Source organism: Somniosus microcephalus, chromosome 3 (genome assembly GCF_052327205.1).
Source record: "Somniosus microcephalus isolate GS21.2 chromosome 3, FLI_Smic_1.0, whole genome shotgun sequence".
In the NCBI taxonomy this organism is placed as follows: Eukaryota; Metazoa; Chordata; class Chondrichthyes; order Squaliformes; family Somniosidae; genus Somniosus; species Somniosus microcephalus.
The window spans coordinates 76,205,111-76,226,825 of record NC_140989.1 but is presented as its reverse complement, the minus strand read 5'-3'; the positions used below and the strand labels follow the sequence as shown (position 1 = coordinate 76,226,825).

General features: G+C 45.0%; 1 protein-coding gene across 3 annotated transcripts in view; it reads right to left on the bottom strand.

The window, feature by feature from the left end:
- Nucleotides 1-19,511, bottom strand: part of LOC147121149 (tyrosine-protein phosphatase non-receptor type 14-like) — a 311,830-nt gene extending 292,319 nt beyond the window's left edge. For 2 of the 3 annotated variants that reach the window (XM_085981181.1, XM_085981179.1), the window contains exon 1: nt 19,019-19,511. The gene's annotated coding sequence lies outside the window, so the exon portion shown is untranslated. The remainder of the gene's footprint in view (nt 1-19,018) is intronic. The other variant, XM_085981178.1, reaches the window with a different exon arrangement.
- Between the last annotated feature and the right edge of the window lie 2,204 nt (nt 19,512-21,715).

Sequence of the window (21,715 nt, the reverse complement as noted above, 5' to 3'; positions counted from 1 at the left end):
GGCGTTTCTGCGGCCGCAAACAAGACTCCAGGATGGTGTGTTGCCTCCCTGGTGCAAGGGTCAAGGATGTCTCAGAGCAGGTGCAGAACATCTTGGAAGGGGAAGGTGCATATAGGTACCAACGATATAGGTAAAAAACAGGATGAGGTCCTAAAAGCTGAATATAGGGAGTTAGGAGGTAAATTAAAAAATAGGACCTCAAAAAGGTAGTAATCTCAGGATTGCTACCAGTGCCACGTGCTAGTCAGAGTAGAAACAGAAGGATATTTCAGATGAATACGTGGCTAGAGGAATGGTGCAACGGGGAGGGATTCAAGTTCCTGGGACATTGGAACCGGTTCTGGGGGAGGTGGGACCAGTTCAAACCGGACGGTTTGCACCTGGGCAGGGCTGGAACCGATGTCCTAGGGGGAGTGTTTGCTAGTGCTCTGGGGGAGGGTTTAAACTAAAATGGCAGGGGGTTGGGAACCTGAGCAGGGAGACAGAGGAAAGGGAAACAAGGATAAAAGCAAAAGATAGGAAGGAGAAAAACAAATGTGGCAGTCAGAGAAATCAACGGTTTAAATCAAACGTGGCCACAGTAAATAATAATTCGAATAGGTCTAAGAGCATTAAAAAAACAAGCCTGAAGGCTTTGAGTCTTAATGTGAGGAGCATTCGTAATAAAGTGGATGAATTGGCTGCACAAATAGAGGTAAACGAATATGATTTGGTTGGGATTACGGAAACGTGGCTCAAGGATGGCCAAGGCTGGTAACTCAACATCCAGGGGTATTCGATATTCAGGAAAGATAGGCAAAAAGGAAAGGGAGGTGGGGTAGCATTACTGGTTAAAGAAGGGATTAACACAATTGTAATGAAGGATATTAGCTCTGATGATGTGGAATCTGTATGGGTAGAATTGAGAAATACCAAGGGGCAGAAAACGTTAGTGGGAGTGGTATATAGACCTCCAAACAGTAAGGCGGAGGTTGGGGATGGCATTAAAAGGGAAATTAAAGAAGCGTGCAATAAGGGCACAGCAGTCATCATGGGTGACTTTAATCTACATATAGATTGGGCTAACCAAATTAGTAACAATACTGTGGAGGAGGAATTCCTGGAGTGTTTACGGGATGGTTTCCTGGACCAATATGTTGAGGAACCAACCAGAGATCAGGCCATCTTAGACTGGGTATTATGTAATGAGAAAGGATTAATTACTAATCTTGTTGTACGAGGCCCCTTGGGTCGGAGCGATCATAATATGATCGAATTCTTCATTAAGATGGAGAATGAAGTAGTTGACTCAGAGACTAGGGTCCTAAATTTAAATAAAGGAAACTACAATGGTATGAGGCGCCAGTTGGGTAGGATTGATTGGGGAATGTCACTCAAAGGGTTGACGGTGGATAGGCAATGGCAAACATTCAAAGACTGCATGGATGAACTACAGAATTTGTTCATCCCAGTTTGGCATAAAAATAAAACAAAAAAGGTGACTCAACCGTGGCTAACAAGGGAAATTAGGGATAGCATAAGATCCAAGGAGAGGACATATAAATTGGCCAGAAAAAGCAATAATCCTGAGGATTGGGAGCAGTTTAGGATTCAACAAAGGAGGACAAAGGGATTAATTAAGAGGAGGAAAATAGAATGAGAGTAAGCTTGCAGCGAACATAAAAACTGACTGTAAAAGCTTTTATAGATATGTGAAGAGAAAAAGATTGGTGAAGTCAAGCGTAGGTCCCTTGCAGTCAGAATCAGGGGAATTTATAATGGGGAACAAAGAAATGGCAGACCAACTAAATACATACTTTGGCTCTGTCTTCACAAAGGAGGACACAAATAACCTCCCAGAGATGCCAGGGAACATAGGGTCTGATGAAAGGGTGGAACTGAAAGATGCATTGCTGATCATCTTCCAACATTCGATGGAATCTGGAACAGTACCTATGGATTGGAGGGTAGCTAATGTTACCCCACTATTCAAAAAAGGTGGTAGAGGGAAAACGGGGATTTACAGACAGGTAAGCTGACATCGGTAGTGGGGAAAATGCTAGAGTCCATTATAAAAGATATAATAGCAGAGCACTTGGAAAGCAGTGACAGGATCGGACAAAGTCAACATGGATTCACAAAAGGTAAATCGTGCTTGACTGATCTACTGGAATTTTTTGAGGATGTAACTGGTAAAATAGATAAGGGAAAACCAGTGATGTGGTGTATCTGGACTTTCAGAAGGCTTTTGATAAAGGTCCCGCATAAGAGAGTAGCGTGTAAAGTTAAGGCACATGGGATTGGGGGCAAGGTATTGACTTGGATAGAGAACTGGTTGGCAGACAGAAAGCAAAGAGTTGGAATAAACGGCTCTTTTTCCGAGTGGCAGGCAGTGACTAGTGGGGTACCGCAGGGATCGGTCCTTGGACCCCAGCTATTCACAATATATATAAATGATCTGGACAAGGGAACTAGATGTAATATCTCCAAATTTGCAGACGACACAAAGCTGGGTGGACGTGTGTGCCGTGAGGAGGATGTCGAGAAACTCCAGGATGATTTGGACATGTTGGGTGATTAGGCAGAAACATGGCAGATGCAATATAACGTGGATAAATGTGAGGTTATCCACTTTGGTGGCAAAAACAGGAAGGCAGATTATTATCTAAATGGCAATAGATTGGGAGAAAGGGAAGTGCAACGAGACCTGGGTGTCCTTGTGCACCAGTCGCTGAAGGTAAGCATGCAGGTGCAGCAGGCGGTTAAGAAGGCAAATGGTATGTTGGCCTTCGTAGCGAGAGGGTTTGAGTACAGGAATAAGGATGTCTTGCTGCAGTTGTACAGGGCCTTGGTGAGACCACACCTTGAGTATTGCGTGCAGTTTTGGTCGACTTATCTGAGGAAGGATGTTCTTGCCATGGAAGGAGTTCAGCGAAGATTCACCAGGTTGATACCTGGGATGGCAGGAAAGACGTATGAGGAGAGATTGGGTCGATTGGACTTGTACTCACTGGAGTTTAGAAGAATGAGAGGTGATCTCATTGAAACTTATAAAATTCTGACAGGACTGGACAGACTAGATGCAGGAAGGATGTTCCCGATGATCGGGGAGTCCAGAACCAGGGGACACAGTCTAAGGATAAAGGGTAGGCCATTTAGGACAGAAATGAGGAGGAATTTCTTCACCCAGAGAGTGGTGAACCTGTGGAACTCTCTACCACAGAAGGCGGTGGAGGCCAGTTCATGAATATATTCAAGAAGGAGTTGGATATATTTCTTAAGGCTAAAGGGATCAAGGGGTATGGGGAGAAAGTAGGGACTGGGTACGGAATTTGGATGATCAGCCATGATCGCATTGAATGGCGGAGCAGGCTCGAGGGGCCGAATGGCCTACTCCTGTTCCTATCTTCTATGTTCTATGTTTCTATTGAATATAGGCCTAGTCTGCTCAATCTCTCCTCATAGGGCAATCCCCCATCCCAGAAATCAGTCTAGTGAACCTTCGTTGCACTCCCTCAAAGGCAAGTATATTTTCCTCAGGTAAGGAGACCAAAACTGTACACAGGTGTGGTTTCACCAAGGCCCTATATAATTGCAGTAAGACTTCTTTACTCTTATGCTCCAATCCTTTTGTGATAAAGGCCAGTATACCATTTGCTTTCCTAATTGCTTGCTGTACCTGCATGTTAACTTTCAGTGATTTGTGTACAAGGACACCCAGGTCCCTCTGAATACCAACATTTCCCAATTTCTCACCATTTAAAAAACTATTTTTTTTTATTCATTGAAGGGATGTGGGCGTCGCTGGCTGGCTAGGCCTGCACTTAGTGCCCATCCCTAATTGCCCTGGAGAAGATGGTGGTGAGCCGCCTTCTTGAACCGCTGCAGTCCATATGGTGTAGGTACACCCACAATGCTGTTAGGAAGGGAGTTCCAGGATTTTGGCCCAGCGACAGTGAAGGAACGGCGATACAGGTCCTAGTCAGGATGGTGTGTGGCTTGGAGGGGAACTTGTAGGTGGTGATGTTCCCTGCTGCCCTTGTCCTTCTAAGTGGTAGAGGTCGCGGGTTTGGAAGGTGCTGTTGAAGGAGCTTTGGTGAGTTGCTACAGTGCATCTTGTAGATGGTACATACTGCAGCCACAGTGCGCCGGTGGTGGAGGGAGTGAATGTTGAAGGTGGTGGATGGAGTGCCAATCAAGCGGGCTGCTTTATCCTGAATGGTGTCGAGCTTCTTGAGTGCTGTTGGAGCTGCACTCATCCAAGCAAGTGGAGAGTATTCCATCACACTCCTGACTTGTGCCTTGTAGATGGTGGAAAGGCTTTGGGGATTCAGGAGGTGAGACACTCGCCGCAGAATTCCCAGCCTCTGGCCTGCTCTTGTAGCCACAGTATTTATATGGCTGGTCCAGTTCAGTTTCTGATCAATGGTAACCCCCAGGATGTTGATAGTGGGGGATTCAGCGATGGTAATGCCATTGAATGTCAAGGGGAGATGGTTAGAGTCTCGCTTGTTGGAGATGGTCATTGCCTGGCACTTGTGTGGTGCGAATGTTACTTGCCACTTGTCAGCCCAAGTCTGAATGTTGTCCAGGTCTTGCTGCATACGGACACGAACTGCGTCAGTATCTGACGAGTCTCGAATGGTGCTGAACAGTGTGCAATCATCAGCGAACATCCCCACTTCTGACCTTATGATGGAGGGAAGGTCATTGATGAAACAGCTGAAGATGGCTGGGCCTAGGACACTGCCCTGAGGAACTCCTGCAGTGATGTCATGTGATTGAGATGAATGACCTCCAACAACCACAGCCAACTTCCTTTGTGCTAGGTATGATTCCAACCAATGGAGAGTTTTCCCCTTGATTCCCATTGACTTCAGTTTTACTAGGGCTCCTTGATGCCACACTCGATCAAATGCTGCCTTGATGTCAAGGGCAGTCACTCTCACCTCACCTCTTGAGTTCAGCTCTTTTGTCCATGTTTGGACCAAGGCTGTAATGAGGTCAGGAGCCGAGTGGCCCTGGCGGAACCCAAACTGGGCGTCAGTTAGCAGGTTATTGCTGAGTAAGTGCCGCTTGATAGCACTGTCGACGACACCTTCCATCACTTTGCTGATGATTGAGAGTAGACTGATGGGACGGTAATTGGCCGGGTCGGATTTGTCCTGCTTTTTGTAGACAGGACATACTTGGGCAATTTTCCACATTGCCGGGTAGATGCCAGTGTTGTAGCTGTACTGGAACAGCTTGGCTAGGGGCGCAGCTAGTTCTGGAGCACAAGTCTTCAGTACTATTGCCGGAATGTTGTCAGGGCCCATAGCCTTTGCAGTATCCAGTGTCTTTTCTATTTTCCTACCAAAGTTGATAACTTCATATTTCTCCACATTATATTCCATCTGCCATGTTTTTGCCCACTCACTTAACCTGTCTATATCCCTTTACAGCCACTTGTGTCCTCCTCACAACTTACTTTCCCACGTAGCTTTGTATAATCAGCAAACTTGGATACAATACACTCAGTCCCCTCATCGAAGTCATTGATATAGATTGTAAAAAGTGGAGTCTGAAGCACTGATCCTTGCAGTACCCCACTATTTACACCCTGCCAACCCAAAAATGACCAGTTTACTCCTACTCTCTGTTTTCTGTCCATGAACCAATCCTCAATCCATGCTAATATATTACCCCCAATTCCGAGCCCTAATTTTGTGTAATAACCTCTTGTGCGGCACCTTATTAAATGCTTTTTGAAAATCCAAATACTGGCATTGCAGGTAAATGTGGACAATTTTATAATGGAATTTTCGATTGCATCAGTTTGGCATAGGACCTTTTGCATTTTGAAATGGAATGTTGTGACCGACTTACCATTGTTAAATGCATAATGCAAATCGTTCAGGTTGAAGACAGATTTTCTCCCTTCTTTCCTGATGGCACAGATACACACTGGGATAGAGTTCTCTGGGTCCTGGCTCCTCTCTAATGCCTTGCTCATTCTTCACATATGAACCTAGACAATGATTATCTGTAGGCTATTCAACATTGGGTGAGGACAGCTGTAATGTGCCCAATGTCCACACATGCACACTTTCCAACAGGAGCCGTAGGATAAACAAATCAGGATTGGAAAATCTGGTGGATTTTTACTCTCTCTAAGTTGGATGCACTGATGCCAGTCGTAGATAAACTAACTTAGCAGAAACCTGGAATCTTTTGCTCTGAATAGCTCAGTTTTACACTAAGCAGTGCATTTACCAACTGAACTATCAATTGGGGATCCTTGAAGACAGGTTTCAAGCAATCGGGTATGTTTTATTTACCTGCTGAAATTAAATTACACTTTTGTTTGCAGGGCTATGGGGAAAGGGCGGGGGAGTGGGACTAGCTGTAGTGCTCTTGCAGAGAGCCGGCATGGGTTCAACAGGTCGAATGGCCTCCTTCTGTGTTGTAACCATTCTATGATTCTTTGGTAGCACCCTCACCTGAGTCAGAAGGTGTAGGTTCAAGTCCCATTCCAGGTACTTGAGCATAAAAATCTAGGCTGACACTTCAGCACTGAGGGAGTGCTGCACTGTCGGAGGTGCCGTCTTTCGGATGAGACTTGTATTTATATAGCACCCTTCACGACGACCCAAAGCACTTTAGAGCCAATGAAGTACTTTTTGAAGTGTAGTCACTGTTGTAATGCAGGAAATGCGGCAGCCAATTTGCGCATGGCAAGCTCCCACAGACAGCAATGTGTTAATGACCAGATAATCTGTTTTTTTTTTAAAAAGAGATGTTAATTGAGGGATCAATATTGGCCAGCACAAATTAATGGGAAATTCTATGCTGAATATTGATTTTTAAGTTTCCAAATTGCGATTGACACATAAAGTGGGACTCAACCAATAAAATACAACTTTCTCCCCCTTTCTTTCTTGCTCATTTGTGCAGATACTATTTACCAAGGGCCCATCACAGTCAAGTACAATACTATCCTCATTCAGTGTCCTCAGATGCACTTCAAGCAGGAGCCACTGGATAAGAATGAACAATGGGAATTTTATAGCAAACAAAGACATTGCAGCTCCAGATGTGATCAGCAAACCAAGTATGGACCAGGGGCTTGAACCCAAGGCCTTTGCATGGCACAGTGCCACAGCACAAGGTGCATTTAACTATTAAGCCATCCAAGGAATTCGAAACATATAGACTGGAATTTTCCCCTAAAAAAAACAGGTGGTGTTTGCAGTGTGTGGGACAGTTAAATTGTTAAAAATGGGATACCTGACCTGATCCCGCCTCCAACCCATCCACTTCCGGTTTTAACCAGAAGCAGGACAGGGGCGGGACGGTAATTTAAATATTGTAATGAGGCTGGAAGCTTCTTTTTTCACCTCCATTTTGAATTTAACTGCATGTGGACAGGTTTCACACAATTCGTAAAACCCGGCAGTTAAATCGAGGCGGGGACTGCTGCATCCAGGAGGGAAGTGGCTTTATACCTACCTCCTGAATCCAGGGTATCTACCTAACCCACCCCCCACGAGGTCCAGACATCTCAGCAACCTGGTGACAGAATTATATATCATACAGCGAAATGACATACATCAGTCACTCATATGGGGACTGATGTCAGCAGCCACTGAATGGTCATCATGTGCATAATGGTATCTGTATCCATTCTTCATATGACATTTCTAACTCATCTCTTTACTCTCCCACAGGTCCAGTAAGAGTGCCGCCCCTCCACTGTCCAGGAGGAAGAGGAATCCTCAGAGCAGCCTCCAGCCTCTGAGGGTGCACCGTCACCAGACACAAGCGCACCCAGCACGAGTGCAGAGACGCACACCCTCAGTGGATCCCACGTGACAGCAGTGTTGTCACCTGGTGTCTCACAACTCACAAGTGAGCAAGAGTAGATTGGAGACAGGGACAGCAGTGGAAACTCCTCGCCGAAGGGTGCAAGACTCTCCCAGCTCTGCTCAGCTGCATGCAGACGTTGAGCCTCGGGGGCCGTCCAGAAAGAGGGCGATCCTGGAGGTGCAGCAAGGAGTGCATGAAGTTCCGACAGGTTTTGCAACCGCGATGTCTGCAAATGTGCAGAGAATGGAGGAGTCCATCTCCAACATGAACAGGCGATGGCAACTGTAGGCTCTTCCATGGACAGGTTGGCCACCTGCATGGAGCAGCTAATGCACCACTCACAGGAGCACATGGTCTCTATGGAAAATAGATGGCAGAGGCTCATTGACCTCCTGTCTGGGAGGGATGTCAACATAGACGTGGGTCCTCATGGCCCCACTGATGTGCAGCAAGGTGCTCTCCAAGCTTCTTGCTAGCAGGGAAGTGCGGATGGCCCACGAGAGGGATGATGGCGAGTGGGGACATGGAAGTGGGGGCTCCTCTCAAAGCGCTCCCAATTCTCCCCCATTGCCCCCCCTCAGTCAGAGCCCCAGATGCCTCCTCGGATCGTGATGGCAGAGACTACCCCTGCACAGTTGCAGGAGGAGCAGACTTTGGCAGGGCGATCAGAGACTCCAAAACCCAGAGGATATCCACCAAAAGCATCTTAGCAGTCGCAGCAGGGAAGTGAGCAGGCTGCCTCTACCCCTGCTGAAGCCACAGGGGTAGCACCTCGTAGAAGCACGTGCAAGAGAAAGATGAAACACAAGTAGATTCACAAGGGTAGCCACTTGGGTGTTTTGTTAAATGAGTGTGTAAAGTTTCCGTTACTGTAATGCCACACGTAAAAACTTTATTTTCACCACTTTCCAGTCATGGACAAATCTGTGTGCACCTTTGAACTGACTTAATGAGTTGGAGTGAATGGTGAGACAATGGTGGTCAGTGTGAAAGTAATGGCTTGGTCATTGTAGGGATGCTTTATGGTGTTGCATGGGGTGGTGCCAACCTGGCGCAGCATGCAGCAGCCATATGGGCGTAATGCGTAAAGTTAAGTAAATCTGGCCACAATGAGCCCATCCCTGGCAGCAATGTGCTCAGCTGCTGGTGGGATCTGAACTGCAGCTTCCTCCTCCCAAGAGGCTGTGCGCTCAGTGCCTTGCTCCTCATGCAGCGCTAATCCTCGCTGCTGCGCTATGTTGTGCAGGGCGCAGCAGACCACGACGATTCTGGAGACCCTGGCTGGTGCATACTGAAGGGCTCCTCCAGATCTATCAAGGCATCTGAAGCGCATTTTCAGCATGCCTAGTGTCTGCTCTATGACACATCTGGTGGGAATGTGGCTTTCATTATATCTCGCCTGAGCCTCAGTAATTGGCCTCCTCAAGGGTGTCATGAGCCACGTCTCCAAGCACCCAGCCAGAAGGTCTGTTTGGAGAAGTGAAGAGCTGAGGGAGGGTGGACTGGCAAGGACAAAAGAGGCATGGCAGCGGTCAGGGAACTTAGCACACACATGATGATCTTACTATGGTTCCAGACCAGCTGCACATTGAGGGAGTGGAAGCCCTTGCAGTTGCCAAAGACTCCTGGGTGATGATGGGTGCCCTGATGGCCACATGTGTGTAGTCGATGACGGCCTGCACCCATGGGAAGCCAGCCAGAGCTGCAAAGCCGAGCGCTCACTCAGTAACACTGGCTTCATCAGTGGCAAAGTTGATATAATTGGCTGACTTGTCAAACAGGAAACAGGGCATCAATGACCTGTGCGATTCATCTGTGGGCAGCCGACTCCGAGATGCTGCAAATGGCTGCTGTAGTTCCCTGGAAGGAGCCTGAGGTGGAGAAGTGGAGGGCACTGGTGACTTTGCCAGCCACTGCTAAGGCATGTTCATCCACTCCTCTGGGCTGCAAATCTTGCTGCAGCAACGTGCAAATGTCTGCAACGACCTGGCTCGATAGCCTGAGCCTCCGTCATGTTGAGGAAACTCATCCTCTGCCTGTATACCCTGTGTTGGGGGTATCGCCTCCAGTGCAGTGCAGCCCTGCGCTGATGCCCTCTGTCCTGTGCAGCATCAGGTGGTTGAGGAGAAGGTTGGTGTTGTTGTTGGTGCTGCTGGTGTGCCTGCTGCTGCTGGTGTTAGGCTCATTGTGGTCCGATTCTGAGGACCAATGTGAAACAGTATAGATGGCACCCATGCTGATGGAATAGGTGGCAGGTCAAGTAGAGAATACAGAAGCAATCTGTCAATGAGGTGATAGGTTCTAACAATGAGGTGACACTGGATGGCGAATTTGCTGAAAACACTTGCAGCCTGTAGAAAGCTAAATCTGTGCTGGCAATGCAGTCAGCAACAGCTTCTGCCTGAGGAAAGTGATCAGCTGTGAGGTGGGAGTTTTTAATTGTACTTTCCATGCTGTGCACTAATCAGCTGGATCAATGGCCACTCAGCTTCTGCCTCAGAATGACAGACATGGTTCCCGAGCTGCGTGATTCCCGTGAAATTTGAAAGGTAGAGTTAAAAAGACTCATGGGTCTGATAAGTACCTAATAATGATTTAAATTAACTCGCCCGCCTCTGCCGCTCGGATCGCTGCTGTGCCGGCAAAGGCACCCAAGGGAAAGGCGCGTGGGTGCGGGATGATGGCGGGTTCCCAACCCGCTGCAAGATGTTTCAAATTTCCCACCCGACCCGCCTCCAATCGCGCCCGCATGGACCCCAGAAAATTCCGGCAGAGGCCTCTGATCGCCTTCCCAGGCCTGTGATCCCCACCATGAGGCCCACCCCACCCCACCGATGATGCTGAGGCCAGTCACAATCCTCCTGTGGCCGGCCCCGATCCTCTCTCCCACCCCCCGCCAGTCCCCGACCCCTGGCCGACCCCCCTCACCCGTGATCCCCAATCCTCCACTGCCGACCCGCCGTTGACACCCCTCCTGCGATCCCCGATCCTCCACTGCCGACACCCCCTCCCATGACCCCTGATCGCCAACACCCCTCGACCTCACCTCCTGCAATCCCCGATCCTCCACTGCCGACACCCCCTCCCATGACCCCTGATCGCCAACACCCCTCGACCTCACCTCCTGCGATCCCCGATCCTCCACTGCCGACACCCCGTCCCGTGACCCCTGATCGCCGACCACCCCCCCCTCGACCTCACCTCCTGTGATCCCCGATTGACCCACGATCACCAACTGCCGATCCCCGGCCCACCACCCCACCTTCCCCCGCGATCCCTCCCTGGCCCGACCCCTCGTATCTGCAGGCCTACCCGCCCGCAGCCAGCCAGCCTCTCAATCTGGCTGGCTGCAGGCAGGAATCCAAGGCCTCACATGCAAATCAGGCCCTGCTGTTAAAGTCAGCAGGGCCTGCGGGAATCCCAGCCTTCCGGGTTTCCCGCTTGCCTCGGAGGCCCCCCACCCCCAACCTGTCTACCTGGAGAAAATTCCAGCCCAAGTTTTATATCACATTTCGATTCCAGATACTTCTCAACATTTTTTTTTTGGATCAACTGGGTATCTGACTGGCACAAACTCTAACCATGTTTAAGAATCTGAGCCAAGCTCCTGAAAAATATCTGATACAGAATGCAGGTTCTCTCTCTGTAGGGACACACCTGATTTACCCAAGTCCAGAGAGATTAGGTTCAGGTTGGCAGAGTCAAGGCTTAGGGATCCCTCCAGGTGTGTGGAGGGGGATTGCTGGAGTTTAATACCATGCATCTTATAAAGTATGGAGCACTATACAAGCTTCCCACTACTTGTCCAAGGGTATTAGCTTGCAGGGTTATCTGCAGCCAAATGGGATGAACTCCAGTCCTTTGTGCAGTTCAGACTAGCTGGTCAACAATGCCCCAGAGTGCTGTGTATCTTCCTGGTTCAGGTATCAAATTACAGAGTCTGCCAAATAGTTAACGTAGTTCTGAACTTCTATGGAGCAGGCATGTCATCTTGGAGCCACTTCCCAAAGAGTTGTGAGGCTGAAGAAGTCACTTCAAGAGTTAGTGGTTGAGGCCGAAAGTATGTCAAAATTAAAGATTTGATTGGATGAAGAGGTTGAAGGGATATAGGAACAGGGTGGGTAAATGTGATTAAAACTATTTGCACGCATAGAGGGTAAACGCTGACATGGAATGGTTGGGCCGAATGGCCTGTTTCCATATTGTAACTTCTATGCATTTATCTTGGTCTACTAAATAGCTGTTAAAGTATAACACTATTAAGTTATTCAACCATCTATGCGCTATATATTTCAATCGCTGTACTATTACACAAGCCATACTTCGAAAGTTGTACTGAAGTTCTTTAATCCAGCTCAACCTTTCTCATCAACTACAATGTCAAATCATAGAAATCAGATTAACTATCAAAGCAGCGATAGGGCTGAACAGTGCAAGCCTCCTAGTGTTATTATTGATAACATTACGCTGAGTGTACAGTAAAATGGATAATTTTCATATGGAATGTAGCTCTCCAGGTAGCTGTATCAATGCCATAGAAAGGTCATGAAAATGATCCAATGAGCTACCTTTCCCACCAAACCGCTCTGCAAAGTAACCCATCTGAAATAGTAGCTGATCAAAAAGGAACTCATCCATCTACAGAGATTTCTTGATTTTTAACGGTCCTCTTCATTAGCCAATAATGAAGAGATACAGATTTAAATGAAATGTTGCTGCAGGGTACAGTACTGAGATAATACTTAAGACTAAAATATATGAATGTATCTTATACAGTCATTTATTACAGAACTAGGGGTTTCTTAAACCACTGGTTCTCAAACTTTTGAGCAACCCAAAAAATAAAAAGCTGTGACATCAACCAATTATTAGTGGTTAGAATGTTAACTTTCTATTCAAAATACAATTGCTATAACCAATATTAGTCACTATCAAAGAAATGGACAACTCAGCATGAAAATATAATGGAAAAAATGATCAGCTATGTTAAACAAGGCAAAAGGAAATGCAAGAAAGAGTAAGACTGAGCCTCTTTCTAAACTATATAAGGAAGTTTTTTTTTAATTTAAATTGAAAACGGCTAAATATTTCCTTTTTGATAATCAAAGAACTGATGAAAACCTGTTGAATTGTTCTTCTCTAAAGGTTAATTACAATTTTTTGAGTTGGGAATTGGGTTTCGCTTTGAAAAGTAGCGCCAGGTGCTAATGATTCTTTCCTGACGGGAAATTCAGCTTTAGCGCTCCAAGAGGGAAGTGGAGCGCTAAATCAAGTGATAACCACTTCTCTTAGGGCACTAGAGTCCGGGAGCGGGGCAGTAGCGGCAGAGCGCTGAACAATTTGGAGCACATCGCGAACGGCATCAGAGGCTGCTTCCCTCACTTAAAGGGAAGGGCCAGTGATGGTGCACAACCCACTTGTCGGCAGGTCTGCGTTGCAAGGCGACCTGCGCGACTGCCATTACAGCCCCAAACACTCTACAAAGTGGAGGGTTTGGACATCTTGTAGCAATGAAGCGACCAAAACCTTTCAGCGGGAACCTGACTGGTGGAAATATTAAAGGTTGGCCTACCTGAAAACCCTTCCCTTTAAATAGTGCTCCCCAAGCGGCCAGCCGAGTTGACAACGATTCCTCTTCCTGCCGTTGTTCACGGCTGGCGGTACAGCAGGGGGCAGAAGCCAATTTCACATCTGGGGCGGTAAAGGGGTGCTGCGCACTTGATGACATCACAATCTGCAAGGCACTCGAAGCCCAGGCAGTAAGAGGTAGCACCAGTGCTAAACCGGAAATGCATTTTGCGGGCATCGCTGCATTCGCCGCGCCCGGTCGCTAACCCCTTAGCGTCCCCCCCAATGCTAACGGGAGGCGCTAACCAACCAAATTTCTCCCCCTTTAACTTTAATTTATTGTAGTTTTTTTGGCAATGCTGTTCATTTTCCTTTCTCCATGCTTTGTAACAAATATTTCCTGTTCAAGCCAACAGCATTAATCATTGGTGAAACATCCGACGAGTTGCAGCTCATTCCAGAAGTTGTGAGAACTAAGGCAATACAATTGACTATAAACTTTGGGGACTTTTACCATTTTTAGATTGCACAAAATACTGTACTTTCAATTAGTGACACATTTGGCATTTCCACAAATGTTTAAATATCAAACACATATTTGAGTTGCACCTATTTAAATTCACATATAGTGGGAACCTCAATTATCCACTGTAACGGAAGTTGAATAATGAAAATTCACAGATAAATCAAGATCATCCAAATTACACTGCTGATTGCTGCTCCGAATTTTCAGTGTGCTGGCTCTCTCCATCTCCGATCTCTCCACCAGCATTCTCCTCCATTGCTCTCCTCCAGAGGCAATATCAGCTTGCACTAAAACAGCTAAAATATCAATTGATCTACTGGTTCAAAGCTCCTCCACAAATGCACATAACTCCAGTTTCCAGACCGGCAAGGTGACCCAAGAAAGAACAATAAAAAAGCTACTACAATGCCAACCACAGACTCCCACCTTTAGGCACAGAGGTGAGCACTAAAGCTAGCATATGCTCACCTCCAGAAGGTCAACAGCGCTGAGCTTCCAACTTCAAAATCAATTCAGAACTAGCCTTGTTAGAGGCACCCTTGTGCTGGTGAACAAAGCATGTGTTGAATGTAGCACCAGCTGGTTACTGTACCTGTTAAAACAAGCAGGCTCTGTATTAATTTCAAATTCGACAATCTGCTGAGATCAACACTCTAGAGGCTGCCAATGGGATACGAGTGCATGCTGCCTTTAGTGTTCATTATAGAAGGAGGACTGTGATTGGCATCAGGGGAGCATTCTTTGACCATCTCTCGAGTCTTTGATGGGTCTGGCCGCTTGGAGTTGTATGTGGGCGTGTGGGTGACCAGTGCATCATCTGATCGATCAGCTATTCCAGAACCAGCCAATGTTGCTGGCAGAAGCAAGTAAAGAAAAAAAATCTGCAACTCAAACTCCCACTGGTCCCCCATTATGCTTAAAAAGTCTCACTAATGATTGAGAATGGATACTGTATAACTGTATATACAATTCATATGTAAATCAATTTCTGCTGCAGCCATTTTAAAAACTAAGTCTCAATTAGTTTCCAATTTAGTATTTGTATGGTTTACCTATTTCATTTCTGTGCATGGTTATAAAAATGGCATATATCTGTTCTGTTAATCTGTCCTCTTTACTATTCACATTTTGATATTGCGTCTGAGTGTAAATCCAAATTGTAAAAGGAGATGTTCTTATGCATACCCATCAGCAATTTAATACATTGAATCTTTAATATTTGGTTTTGAAATTAATACATTATATTAAAGCTCATTTTTAATTTAGGTAACAACAAAGTCAATTTTAAATGTGTAATTACTAAGACATTGCGAAAGGACTGAATGGAATTGTTCTTGATTCCAAATGGCTAAACATGGGATTTTAAAAAAAAAGCAAAAAAAGTTACAATAAACATTTCTTATAAAATTAAGTTGCCAATCGAAAGTAAAAAAAAGTTGCTGAAACAAATTATTTGTCAATGTAACCAAATGGGACTTCAGTATCACCACAAAAACAAACAAACTTGAGAACCCATGGGCAGGTGTAGGCTCGGAGCCATCAATCAACCTGCACAGAAAATCCAACCCTGAGCAGGTGAACACATCAAACCAGTATAAACGTGCCCGCTGATTATATACAAAATCCCAAGGGAGGTGGAAAGAGAGGGAGAAAAAAAATCCTCTTCCTCTCTCTGTGCTTCAGTGTGAATTGCCATTTTCTGCCTTCTGTGCTCATCACTCGCCTGGAACAGGCCTGCACCTCAGTGAGGCACATTTACAGTTCAAGAACAGTCTTAAACCAGGTCAGGGTCTGCACAATTTTACAGCACAGCCTAGTTAGACACAAGAATCCTACTGGCACAAATCGCCTGAAAATCCAACTTAAACCAAGCAATTACTTCTTTTAAAAAAGGAAAATACTACAATCTTATCCTGCAATAAAATTTCCATCGGAATACTTAAATTGATCATGGAGGATATTACAAATCAACAGGTGGTATAGTCTGGAGGTTACTCATCAAACATTTACACACTTGATTTAGAAAGGTGATAGCCCCTGTGCCCACAGCTAGACAATGCAATTATGCAGCCTTCTTTCACCAACACTGGATCTACACTGACAGCACCTCCTTTCAAGCAGCAAAAATAAAAATATTGGAAATACAAAGCTAAACTTCTGCCTAAAACACTTTCTAAATTCCATTTCAATATTGGTTCATTTCTAGTACCATTTTTATCTGGTCAATATCACATTACTGTTTGTGGAACCTTGCTGTATGCAAATTGCCTGACTCATTTCCTACATTATAACAGTGACTACACGTCAAAAGTACTTTGTTGGCTGTAAAGCACTTTGGGACGTCCTGAGGTCATGGAAGGTGCTATATAAATACAAGTTCTTTCTTTAACTGTTGCTGTGGGTCTATTCCACCTGACGTGCACAGAACAAGCAGGATGTCAATATAATTTCAACGGAAAAAAAAGTTTATTTTGGATTTTTTAGCTGTAAATGGATCTCAAAACAGTATCCCTTCTTGTTCATAATAAAGATCAAATTTAAATCAATATAAGATTCAAATTATTATGACTATGCACAGATCAAGGACAGACCAGGGTTCATTACGGGAAGCACCATCACCAAAAGGACTGTAGCAGTTCAAAAAGGCCTGCCAACACCTTATCAGGGCATCTAGGGTTCGGCAATAAATGCAGGCTGGCTAGTGTTACCGGAATCCCACGAGCAAGGACTTGCTTTCATATCGTGCCTTTCAGGACCTCAGGACGTCCCAAAACGCTTTACAGCCAATTATGTACTTTAAAAGTGTAATCACTATTGTAATGTAGGAAATACAGCAGCCGATTTGCACACAGCAAGGTCTCCTTCGAATAGTTCCATGGAATCTTTTACATCTGCTTGAAAGGGCAGACAGAACCTCAGTTTAACGTCTCATCAGAAAGGCATCACATAGCCACGGTGCAGCACTCTCTTGGTACTGCACTGAAGTGCCAGCCTAGATTGTGTTCAAGTTTCTGAAATGAAATAGGGCATAAACCCACGACCATCCAACTCAGAGGCAAGAGTGCTACCATTGAGCTAATGCCGATACCCAAGTGCTAGGTTCCAAATCTGAGACGCACTGACCAGGGAGGTGCTGACTCGAGGTTATAGCATCCCAGTAGGAGAGAAGGATAGCCTCATGGAGACTCACACCTGGGTGGTCTCTGTTGCCTATTGGTGGCTGACTACAAGGACATTAGTGGTGGCCTAGGAGCAGGTTGCATATTTATGCTCAGTTGCAGGCATAAGGTTCGGCAGATGAAAATAAGTTAAATAAAAATATGAAAAAGGGAAACTTATTCAAATATACCCATAAGTTTTTTTAAATTACATTTAGCATTAAATTTGTATTAAAGTCAAAGCCAATTTATAGTAATATATTTCTGTTAACTGCTTTGAATCCCTTAGCCTTTACAAGAAAGCCAAGAAAAGCTGAAGACATTGTGTTGTGGTTTTGAAATCAGCGAACGTTAAACTTAGTCTATGTAAAGATGAAAAAGATGCTGTATCCTATTTCAAATAGATAATAAAACTATCAAAACATAAGATCATCCAGCAATGCATTAAACATACCCCGATTACACGACAGATTTATTTAAAGAGGCACAATTATCACAAACACTTCTGTAAGAAATACAATTCCGGTACACAAACAACCACCAGATTGTCCATCATCATCTTTAATCTTATTGTTTCAGTCCAGTTCCAATTGTTTTTCATAATAAAAGTATTACTGTCTTGCAAGCCAAAGATTCCTGTAACCAATGGACCTTCTTTGAAAATGTGACAGCATTAACCCAAGGTTAATTTAATCTAGTGTTTACATCACACATTTCCCCTGAATTTGAACCCAGGAGAGGTCATGTGTTTCAAATTGCAAGTCCATTACAGTTGATTACAGCATAAAGTGGATCAGGGGACAAGTAGGAATTCAGATCAGATTGCATACACTACCGTGACTGAATGTGATGAATGTCACATACATTTTTTAAAGTTTTAATCTGTTTAAAAAAGGCATGTTTAATTAAATGTAAAATTACAGGTATAGCATGACAAATGTGAAATTATAGAGGTTTAATTCCAAACTTTCATAAATAAAATGTGTTTAAAATTTGTTGTGAATATTCGTATAAAGTGTTATTTTAACATTGTAAAATTGCAAGTTCTGTCACAAGATGCATTCACCCTTTTAAGTGCTAGCTCAAAGTTAGCAATATCCTTTGTTTTCAATACTTCCATCAGAAATAACACAAAGGCATGGGAAGCCAATTTTAAATAAACCAGTTACAATAAGCTACCACTTGGTAAATTTATGAAACTAATCCAATCTCGGAGTTCAAGCAATAGATTCATAAACCATATTCCCATTTCAAGTTTTGCTTTCATGGTTTGGGGTATTATCTGAACCCTTCGACTGGATCAACTCCTTGTAATTAGGTATTCATTATCCGCTGTGCCCTGCGCAAAGAGTCGTCACCTTTATCTCTCAGTATGTTTTAAATTTAACATTTTCAGCTTGGTAACATTTTTTTTTAAAGAATCGTTTGTTTTCCAGTGAAGCAACTTTTAAAAGTAGTGTTTCAGAAGACATAGCATTTTCACATTTATTCTATCAGCTAGTTTAAACATCGAAACGGGAGCCGGTCTCTTTAAACATGCTGCAACAAAGCACGGCTTGAAGTTAGCTTTTTGCAGTTTGGGGGCGGGGGGTGATCATAATATAGGCATTTTGGAAATTGAATATAAACACGTTAAATAATAGGCTGCCGTATCTTGGCTTGGAAACCCCCTTCTAAGAAGCCTGAAAGAACAAAACAAGGAGTGTGTAAAAGGGCTAAGCTGCCGAGGAGTGTTGGCAGTTGAGCCGCAGAGTGAGGCAGGCAGCCTCCCTTTAATAGGCATGTCTGACTTGGCTCTTTCAAACCACTCAAGGACGAGTGGAAATCTGGGATCAAGTAAAGGGTTACTTTTCTCCCTCTGGTGTATCTACCCTCCCCACATTTCATCTTCAATTAAACAGACAAGCTCTTTAGAGCTAAGAATTTGGTGTCCCCTTACCTGTTTACATGTCTTTATTGTGTCTGGCTAGTCCATTAAAGCCACAAACAGCGCGGCTGCTCCCCTTTCAAATTTTCCAAATGTTTTTCCTTTCTTAAAAAAGTTTCCACAAATGGAGATTGGGACGGCAATCCCGTTCCGGATAAAGGATCCACTCGTCTAAAGGACCTCGGGGTCCGTCTGCTCGCCAACAGTGTTTGGAGTTGCACGGAGAGCCGTACCTCACCGCTCAAGAACTACTTTTGTTTCGTAAAACTTTTTTTTTCTCTCCACTCCCCTCCTCTCGTTTGTTGTTGTTCTGAACTCCGCTGCCAGCGGTCCGAGCGCCTGCTGATCGCCGAGCTGGTTTGCTTTTCTCTTCTTTCCCCGGTCGCTCCCCTCGTAGCCGAGACTATTTTCGATGAAATAACATGGTCAGAGTTTGTGGCTTTGAAAAAAAAAATCTGCGCCTCGTGACATCAGAAATGTGGAATGTGAGGAATGTGAGCTGATGAAGGGCTGAGATGTCGTTACTTCTTAATGGTCACCCAACGAAAACACACCCAGCCAGCGCCGATTTAAAGCTGTACCGCATCAGCTTAACCATGTATTAATATTATTACTTTTTTTACGCGCAAAATTTGTGAGGAATCGATGGGAGCTTGTTCTGCTAACAAAGTGTGCCGATGCTGTTGGCTGGATTAGCGTCAAAAATGCAATCTTTTACCGTAAAAGTACATTTGGAGTGAACACCTCTAAAATAATGAATTCTCAAATGAATGCAATTTATTTCTTGAGGAATGCGGGTCGTCTGTCAATCGGATTATTATGTTATGGGGATGTGCTGTCGAACGATGACACTGGCTCCTGCAGAGCTAGCTCACGGATGACACCATGTGGGGGATGATGGGCTTTAAAGACCAGCTCGTTTATGCCTTTCATTTGGTTTTGGCCCAACTCTCCAGAGCCCAAAATATAAAATCTGCAATATTATTTTACCTCCCTGCTTCCGCCCTTAATTCCTCGACTGTTGCTTTCCTATCTGATTGCCTATTTAACATCCCTCCTGAGCTCCACTCCACAAACAAAGACTCAAACTCAGACTCATCCAGAAGAGTTCTGATGAAAGATATTCAACCAGAAATATTAACAACTTGCATTTATATAGCACCTTTAACATAATAAAACGCCCCAAGGCCCTTCATTGGGAAGTTTTCAAGCAAGATTTGACACGGAGCCACATATATGGAGATATTAGGACTGATGCGCCTCAATAACTTCAAGGCTCAAAGTTAACTGGATAAAACAAGGCTTTTATTAGCAAAGAAAGATGCCTGTGTCTTCACCTAGCGTTCTGCTGCAAGACAAGCCTGGGCTTGTCTTAAGTAGGGCCAGGTATGGGCGGAGCCGACACACCCAATGGGGAGAAAGGGGGCGGTGCACTATATACAATACAAGGTAAAACACCAGAGCAGGCAATACAATATATGTAGTTAAATACAGAGTCTGATGAATGACATATTTCATCACAAGGACAAATGACCAAAAGCTTGGTCAAAGAGGTAGGTTTTAAGGAGTGTCTTAAAGGAGGAGAGGGGTGGAGAGGTTTAAGAAGGGAATTACAGAGTTTAGGGCCAAGGCAGTGGCAGGTACGGCAGCCAATGATGGAGCGATGAAAATAGAGGATGTGCAAGAGGCCAGAATTGGAGGAGCGCTGAGATCTCGGAGGGTTGTCGGACTGGAGGAGTTTACAGAGATAGGGAGGGGCGAGGCCGTGGAGGGATTTGAAAACAATGATGAGAATTTTTAAATTGAGCCGTTTCCGGGCTGGAAGCCAATGTTGGTCAGCGAGCACAGGGGTGATGGGTGAACGGGACTTGATGCAAATTAGGAGTTTTGGATGAGCTCAAGTTTTCGGGAGGTGCAAGGTGGAAGGCCAGCCGGGAGAGCATTGGAATTGTCGAGTCTGGAGGTAACGGGGTGGAGACGGGTGATGTTACGGAGGTGGAAGTAGGCAGTCTTGGTGATGGAGCGGATATAGGGTCATTTCTGTTTCTCTCTCCACAGATGCTGCCTGACTTGCTGAGTGTTTCCAGCATTTTCCGTTTTTATTTCAGATTTCCAGCATCCACGGTATTTTGCTTTTGCTCATTCAGAAGTTGCCTACGTCCAACTCTGGAACAATTCCCACCTGTGCTCGTAACTCACTCCACTGTTACCAAAAATGTCATCCACTCCTTTGTCACCTCAAGGATTGATTTCTCCAGCGCTTACTTTGCCAGCTTATCCAGCTCTACACAAACTCCAACTCATCCAGAACTCTCTAGCCCATACTTTATCTCACACAAAATCCTGCATACCTAGCACACCTGTCCTCACCGACCTCCTTTGGATCCCTCTCCCCAGCACATCAATTTAAACCCCTCAGCTTAAAATCCTTCCATGGCATTGCCCCAGCCAACCTGTGCAGTCTTCTACACCCCAATATCCCACTATGCAACTTCCACTTTTCCGACTTTGATCTACTGTACATCTTTCCTCCCTCGTCTCCACCAATGGTGGCAGATCCTTCACCCCTAGCACTTTAGAATTCCCTTCCCAACGTCTTTGCTATGCTACTTTTCTCACTATCTTCAAAAGGCTTCCCATAACCTTTCTTCTGTGATGATTCTTTAAATCATCTTCCTTAATTTCTCCCCTATTCCTGCTCAATGTCCA